This window comes from Gracilinanus agilis, unplaced genomic scaffold (genome assembly GCF_016433145.1).
Source record: "Gracilinanus agilis isolate LMUSP501 unplaced genomic scaffold, AgileGrace unplaced_scaffold40303, whole genome shotgun sequence".
NCBI lineage: Eukaryota > Metazoa > Chordata > Mammalia > Didelphimorphia > Didelphidae > Gracilinanus > Gracilinanus agilis.
In genome coordinates, this window is record NW_025373916.1 from 1 (window position 1) to 8,968 (window position 8,968).

The 8,968-nt window shown below is 38.2% G+C and overlaps 1 pseudogene; it reads left to right on the forward strand.

The window, feature by feature from the left end:
• The first annotated feature begins 8,552 nt into the window (after positions 1-8,552).
• Positions 8,553-8,774, forward strand: LOC123255159 (annotated as a pseudogene).
• Positions 8,775-8,968: the final 194 nt, after the last annotated feature.

The window sequence follows — 8,968 nt, forward strand, 5'->3', positions numbered from 1 at the left end:
GAGCTGGTAGAAGAATGGCAAAGAAAAAGACAGTATTTGGCATCAAATTGGATATGGGAGATGGATAAGAGAAATGGAAAGGTGACTGGGAAGATGATAGTGCCCTCTTAGAGAATAATAGGGCAGTTTGGAAGAGGGGAGAATCTAGGGGAGAAAGTTGAGTTCAGTTTTAGACATATCATTTAATTTGTATATTAAGAAATTTTTTTTTTACATTAGCGATCACTAATGTAAAAAAAAGCAATAGAGAGTGTCAAAAACTTGAATATAGGTCAAAGAGGATGAAGTCCAAACACAAAATTCCCTATGTACATGGCTAACAGAGTACAATGATATTATGCCCCCTGCACACTAAACCTTTAAAGAATGTAGAATGCATTTTCCCAGTCACCCAAGTCACCCTTCCATTTCTCTTATCCATCTTATCCATAAATGATTTCTATTTAATCCTTAAAACAGAAAGGCACACAGTTATTGCTGCAAAGAAGATTGTAGTAGACTACCTCTGCTAGGCCCAATTGGACATTTTTCAAGTGGAGACAAAGAACTGAGGCATCACCTAGGTCTTACAGGTAGGAAAAACACATAGGATGATCACTGTGCAGTTGGAGGGAATACCCTACCCATGTGGATGAGATTGTGGGTATATTAAAGATGAGAAATGAAGAATAGAGAGAGAAAGAAATTTGCAATAGATGAAATAACCCTGATTTTGCTTTTTATCAATGAGATTTTTTAGGGTTCAGGCAGGAGTAGGGGAATAGCATGGATGAATTTACCTAGAACTAAGACTTAACACATTGGGAATGGCAGGAATTTTAGAGGAGGAGAAAAGTAAAAGTTTTTGGAGGATGCCTAGAGAGTGCTATTGAAAAGCAGTGAAGAAAAGGTTGGTTATAGATACGAATGAAGACTTGGAGAGAACCTGAGGGTTTAGTAATGTGATTTCCAAAAAGATGATGAAAGCATTCTATATATATATATATAGCCTCTTTTATATCCCAAATGCTTAGCACAGAGCTATATGCATAGAAACTTCTTTAAATGTTCCTTGATTTGATCTGACTCTGAGCACTCCTTTTCCTGGAATTCCTTTTTTCCTTAGCCTTCTATGACACTGCCTAGTTCTGGTTCTACTACCTGTCTGACTCTTCCCCTTTGGTGTTCTTTATTGGCTTACTGTTCCCCTTTCTACTGACTAAATGGGGTATCCTTCAAGCATCTTAGGCCTTCTTCTCCACTCTCTCCATCATGTCTCTCTCTTCCTACATTCATTCAATCATTTGCCAATCTGGTTAATATTTATATTCCCAACCTCATGGCTTAGATCAATTACCACCTCCTACAAGAGGTCTTTCTTGATTTCCTCCAATTGTTAGTGTTTTCTATATTTCCTTATCTCTGTACATGTAATTTCCTCTTCCACTTGATGGAAGAACTGTTTTCTGGTTTGCCTTTGGATCCTGGTCACATGACAAATGTTTAACACTCATAAAATTAGAAAAAAATTCTTTCCAGCACTTGTGACCTAAGCTTTCCTATCTGGAAAATGGGAATGATTGTTCAGGTTTATTGCTGAGTATGTAGGTCTTATCACATCAGTTTTCCATATTGACATTGGAGAACTCTGTCAATGTTCCAACTAATGATGTCCTCACTTGATTTTTCTGAATTCTTTCCAGATGTCTGATCTGTCACTGTTGAATCACAGAACTACTCCAGGGATTGCCCAGCCCATTGTCAACTCACAACAAGAGTCTTGGAGAAATTATTATTCTAATCATCAAATGAGAAGGGAAAACCAACCCTGGAATTTCTTCTTTCAACAACAGAACTCAGCTGAGTTTCAAAATTATTATCACCAAGCAACTGTTCCTACCAATTCCAATCCTCATTTAAATTCTGATTCTTCTTTTTACTTCAACTATGGCATGGACCAGGCACAGAGTCTGTGGTCATGTGACAACTCAACACAGCAACTAAATAGTACAAATTACCAAGATGGACTAGCATATAATGACCCTAGGGCCAACTCAATGACTGAAGGACATTCATTCCATTTGGAATTTTAGTACAACCATAAACCCCAGTCATGGGGCTCATATACTTTCTACCTCCTCTCCAGTCTGCTCTACCACCCATATCAATTACCTTTTCCCTTGAACTATCCCCTTATTTGGAGCCTGTTTTGAATCGGTTTAACTTTTCCTCCTCCTCTTCTCTGTAGTCCCTTGCCTGCTTATCCTTTGGCTTACTATGTCTTTCCAAGCCTCAGCCTTTTGATTTTTATTATCTTATATATAAAGGCAAATTATTAAGAAATAATCATCCAAAACTTAAGAGTGAGGTAAAACAATTACTGTTTTTCTTGAATAAAAATGTAAATACAATAGGCATTATGATGGGAGTGTAAAAATAGAGAAAAGATAAAAAAATTCACACAATTATTGTATGTATACAAGATACAGCAGGTTCCATGTTTGGCAGAGAAAAATATATTATATTCTCTCTCTCCCTCTACTTCCCTTCCTCCCTGTTTTGTACTTTCTCTAATGATAGCACTTGACTGGTGGCTTAGAGTTTGGGTTACTTGGTGGTTAAATTATATACAATAATGAAGTCTCCACATCTCAGTTTAATTAAGGATAAAATAATTTTTGCCTTGCTTAAAATGCATTTTCAATCTGTATTTAACTTGTATAATGTCTGTATATCCTATACATTCATTCTGTATATTGTCCCATCTGTATATTGCAATGAATAAAAATTACTCTTGGAGACATTATAACTAAATTTCTAAGTATTTATTTATTTATTTTTTAAGTTTTTTTTTTTTTTTTAAACCCTTGTACTTCGGTGTATTGTCTCATAGGTGGAAGATTGGTAAGGGTGGGCAATGGGGGTCAAGTGACTTGCCCAGGGTCACACAGCTGGGAAGTGGCTGAGGCCACTAGTTTGAACCTAGGACCTCCTGTCTCTAGGCCTGACTCTCACTCCACTGAGCTACCCAGCTGCCCCTTAAGTATTTATTTATAAAGAGAAAGAAAGCTAGAAGTAATATTTCCAGGCTTTCTAACTTATAGTCCCCAGCTCAGTTACTTCTACTGCATCAGGTCCTAGATTCTCCATGTGCCCTGGTCCATTTCATAAGCTGAGGCAAGGGGGCCCAGATACCCACATGGTCAGGCCAGCCAAGGTGTGGACTTGAGTTCCGAAAGGGACAGGAGCCCAAGAGACCCAGTACCAGGATTCTCAGCCCACTGTGGTCCAGGCCAGGTGCTACTTGCCAGAGATGGCCATGATGGCTGCAAGAGAGCTCCTTTTACAAGCCCAAATCATGGAAGAGAGCAAGACCACTTTATGTGCTATCTTTTCAAGCTTAGTCCAAAACCCTCCCACCAAATCCTCCAAATGGCCAGGATTTCACCTCAGTCCCCCTATGTTACATCCCCTGACTTCCATGACTTTTGCTGGTCAGGAATCTTGCCTGCCACACTGGCAAATTAATACACATGACTCTGATGTCTACTTATTGGTGGGGAATCTTCTGGGATTGAACTGGGTTGGAGGACCCCCAGATGTTTAATTCACACAATATATAGGTTCTTCCCAGCTTTCAATGTTCATTTATTCAAAAACTGGTTTTTCTATAGGTTGCACAAGTCAGGAAATGAGTTTGGTGTGGATGGCTACTCCTACAGTAATATCTACCAAGTATATACCTAGCCTATACCACTGTCACAATGAGAATTTAAAAAAATCAATTATTCACTTTCTCTAGTAGTTTTTCTATTGTTGTTTATGGGACAGAGATCTCAATACTGAGAATCCATCATCTAAGGCAGGGGTCGGCAACCTTTTTGGCCATGAGAGCCATAAATGCCACATTTTTTAAAATGTAATTTCGTGAGAGCCGTACAGTGCTCACAGTGCAGCTCCTGTAACAGTGCCTGAAAAAAAATGGACTTTATGGCTCCTGCAGAAAGAGCCCTACATTGCCGACCCCTGATCTAAGGTCAAGTTTATAGATGGTCTGAAACTGGTGTGATTCTTAGGTGAAGCTATCTACAAAACTTACCTAAACATAAACTACAAAACTATTTTTACTGAACTCTATAGAGGAAGTTAAAAAGTGTGGAGATATTTTCAGTGGTCATTTTTGAACTGTATAAATAAAGTCACAATATAAGTACTGCCCAAGCTAATTTCTAGATCAAATACAATGGCAATCACATTATAAGAGAATACTTGATAGCATAAGCCACAAAATAATTACTAAATTCATATGGAGAAACAAAATATCAAGATTATTAATGATCAGATCTCAAGCTGCTTCTAACTTCATAGTCATCTTTATTTCTTCTCTCACCCTCCCCTTCATCTCTCCATCTTTTATCATTTGCCAAGTGTTACAGTGTTACTTCTACAATATCTCTTGCAACTGTCCCTTTTTCTATCTATTCACAAAACCATCACCCTATTTCTTCTGAAACTCCTGTTCTATGGTTAATAAATTGTCCTTTATCTTAAATCTGTGTCTTCCCTTAGAAATTATTTTGTATATGTCTTGTGTTTGATTTTCTATGGTCATGTTATTTACTCCAGTAAAATATAATATTCTTTTTAAAAATTTTGTTTAATTGATTAAGAGAATTTTCCCATGGTTACATGATTTATGTTCTTTCCCTCTCCTCCTCTCACTGCCTTCCTGTAGCCAATGTACAATTCCACTAGGTTTTACATGTGTCATTGAACAAGACCTATTTCCATATTATTTATATTTGCATTAGGGTGATCGTTTAGAGTCTACATCCCCAATCATATCCTCATTGAACCATGTGATCAAGCTGTTATTTTTCTTCTGTGTTTCTACTCCCACAGTTCTTTCTCTGGATGTGGAAAGCATTCTTTCTCATAGGCCCCTCAGAAGTGTTTTGAATTGTATTGCTGCTAGTAGAGAAGTCCGTTACATTCTATTGTGCTACAGTGTATCTGTCTCTGTGTATAAGATTCTCCTCGTTCTGCTCCTTTCACTCTGCATCAATTCCTGGAGGCTGTTCCAGTTCACATGGAATTCCTCCAGTTCATTATTCCTTTTACCACAATAGTATTCCATCATCAACAGATACCACAATTTCTTTAGCCATTCCCCAATCGAAGGGCATCCCCTCATTTTCCAATTTTCTTGCCACCACAAAGAGTGCGGCTATAAATATTTTTGTGCAAGTCTTTTTCCTTATTATCTCTTTGGGATATAAACCCAGCAGCGGTATAACTAGATCAAAGGGCAGGCAGTCTTTTAAAGCCCTTTGGGCATAGTTCCAAATTGTCATCCAGAATGGTTGGATCAAATCACAACTCCACTACCAATGCATTAATGTCCCTATTTTGCCATATCCCCTCCAACAGTTATTACTTTCCTTTGCTGTCATGTTACCCAATCTGCTAGGTATAAAGTGGTACCTCAGAGTTGTTTTGATTTGCATTTCTCTAATTATAAGAGATTTAGAACACTTTTTCATGTGCTTATTGATAGTTTTGATTTTTTTTTTAAACCCTTACCTTCCCTCTTGGAGTCAATACTGTATATTTGCTCCAAGGCAGAAGAGTGGTAAGGGCCAGGCAATGGGGGTTAAGTGACTTGCCCAGGGTCACACAGCTGGAAAGTATTTGAGGCCAGATTTGAACCTAGGACCTCCCATCTCTAGGTCTGGCTCTCAATCCACTGAGCTACCCAGATGCCCCCAGTTTTGATATTTTTTATCTGAAAATTGCCTATTCTTGCTAATTTTTAATAAAAAGCTTAGTAGAGCAAAATGCTCTCTTATAATAAGGTTTGTTTGATGTATGAGTCAAAATTATATAAAATGTTGTTCCTAGTGATGGCAGGGAAGTTGATCATGACCCTAGATGAGTCATTTTCCTTATATGCCAACTTGAAGAAAGCACAGAAAATAATAGGAACATAACAAAGGCATTAGGGTGCTATAGAGAGCCAGCTCCCTATATGGTAGGGGGGGGGTCCTGAGTGGCGTTTTGTGGCATCGGATTGTTAAGACAGGAAAAAGAAAATGAGAACAACCAGACTAGTGGTTAGCCCATGCTGATCCAACGCTATGGGATTTGGACTTTATTTTATACTGGTTTCAAACAAAGAACACAAAGAAAGAGTCACAGCTGTGAAGGGGTTACAAATCATACACAACCCATTAAAGTCTAAAAAGTAGAGAGATGGGTACAAGAGCAAGGGCCAAATTCCAACCACCAATTAGTAGGGGTTAATTCTGGGAGCAGAAATATATTTCATAGAGATGTTTACTAATTGCATTCTGCCTTGATTTATAGAACTACACCTGATCAGATAAAGTCCGGCTCCAGCTTATCTAAGTAATAATTTTTAGGGTTCAGGCTTCTTAATTATCAAGAAGAGAAATTGTTAACTCAGTAGCTGCTGGTCTGATTAAGGACTCAAAGCTTTTCAATAAGTCTATAATGTTTTTTCAATAAGAAAAGGTATGGATCATAAAAGGTGTCAAAAGAGGGGTCTCAGATTTTTATCTATTCTCTTATTGGCTTCCCACAGGGTGCTAACGCCTTAAATGAATTTTAAAGAGGGTTTGTTTAGCCCTTTCCAGTGTGTAAAGAAGATCCTTTATTAAAACCAATGGAATTAGAGGGCAGATGGCTAATGGCTAGCCAAGGATCACATGTCTGGTGATTCTTTGAAAATCTGGATTATTTGTCTAAAGGTATTCTGGGAAGTGTGATGTGTGATTTACACATTGAAAGGTAAAAACTGAGTGAATATTTTGGATTCTGAGTGTGGGAGAGCTCTGCTACACAGATGGTGGTACAGTCAGCTGTAGAGAGGAAGCCCTCTATCAATTGTATAACCTAGCTCCTTCAGGAGGTACCTGAAATGTTAGCAGTTTCACTGCCCAAACATTTTCTTTCTCTACTAGGACCTGTAAGTACTCCCTGTATACCCTTCCCACATATCTTCAATGCCAATTGAGCAACCTCAGCATTCAGCAATCCTTGTATAATTCCCCTCTTGTCTTTCTGTGGTTATTTGCACAATTATTATTGGAAAGACTATGGCAATGGATTAATATCCACAATAGCCTCAGAAGGGACAGCCTATAGAGAGAGTCAAAAGTACTTTCCAAGTCCTGCTAGAAAAAGGGAGTGGAGTGGAGAGACAAACATGGAAACAGTGAGAAATAGTGTGAGAAGCAAAGAGTGATATATAACTAGCTCAATTTCGGCTTCTTTGTTTTGGGGGAGTTTTGATTTTTTTTTTTTTTTTGCCAACCAGAAGAGCATTCTATCCACCCCTGCTTGTTGACTCTGCCTGCATGTCTCTTCTATACTGCTCCATCTTTCTGAAGAAGAGTGTCAAGACTAATATCAGCATGAAGCTGCTGCTCCCTCACTTGGGATCTAAAAAAAAAAAAAAACAGGACAGGAAAGCATGAGAACAGGTCCAGTTCTCTGCTCCCTCTTCTACTCTGCTCAACCAGAAGAAGACAAGAGGGGAAAGAAGCTAACCAAAGGGTAGGGCTAAGCTTTGACTCTTGTGCTCAGTCCCAAGAGAAAAAAGGGAAAAAGCTATTCCCTTGTGGTTAAAGAGAAATGGAGTTGGAAATGATATTATTAAGACTCTAGAGGGCTTGATTGACTCCTTGCCTAGTGTTTTGAGTCAAATCAGACATATGCTACTAGTCAACAAGTGCTTTATTATTACTAAAGTCTAAAGCTTCTCAGCTTCTCCTTCAAGAGTGAAGTGATACTTTAATATATATGCATACATATGACAGTAATAGCAATATATTACATACATGTTATGGCATATATATGAGCGTTACAGAATCAATTTGAAATGAGAAAACCTCATTCAATTAGTGAACAGGAATCTATCTTTTCAATTCCATCCACTACCGACAAGCTGCAATATGCATAATAAAAACCTGTCTTCTGAATCTGTGACCTAATGATATCCATCTATACTAGCAATGGGGTAACTTTTTTTTTATTAGACATTTATTAATATTTGTTTTTAATCTGTTTACATACTTTATGCCCCTACTTTCCCCTTCACCCCCCCGCTCTCCCCCCACCCATGGCCAACGCACATTTCCACTGGTTGTAACAAGTGTCCTTGTTCAGGGTCTATTTCCCATTAATGGGGTAACTTTTTATAGGTGACTTGCTTGGTCCTGCTCCCACCCCACCCATCTTTGGCACCTGTGCCATAGGTTCACCATCACTGATTTCCATTGATTTTCACCATCACAGCCTTCCTAGTTGAGAGCAAATTAATCTCTCCCTGGATTAAGCAGATCCAGAGTAAACATTTAGGTTGATAGGATAGATAACCTCTCTAAACTCTTCACATTTCTCTGCTTTATTGTTTCCTCTTCATTTTGTAAATATTTATAAATATATTTCTGACTCGAGACATAATAAATATTGGCAACCACATAATTTCATAAAATTATTGTCCAACCATTAAATTTAACCCTTACATTTCCTTTGTCACCCCCAGAGCCATGATTGAGGTTGTGTGTAATGACAGGCTGGGCAAGAAGGTCCATGTGAAGTACAACTTGGATGACATGATAAGAGACCTGAAGAAACTGATTGAGGCTTAAACAGGCACCCCTTGGAACAAGATTGTCCTGAAGAAATGGTACACAATCTTCAAGGACCACATTTTCCTGGGTGACTATGAGATACATGATGGAATGAACTTGGAGCTTAATTATGAGTAGAAGCAGCAGGCCTGCCAACTCTGCAACTCCTACTCCTATTTTTAAAGTCTTAGTAATAAAAATTGTTTGAATGCTGTTGCTTCTAAAAAAAAATTAAGTTGGATTAGATGACCTTTGAGGTAGGAGAAGTTGGTAAACATGTAACAAGAGACTCTCCAAAACACATAGACCCAGAATATATATATATGTATATA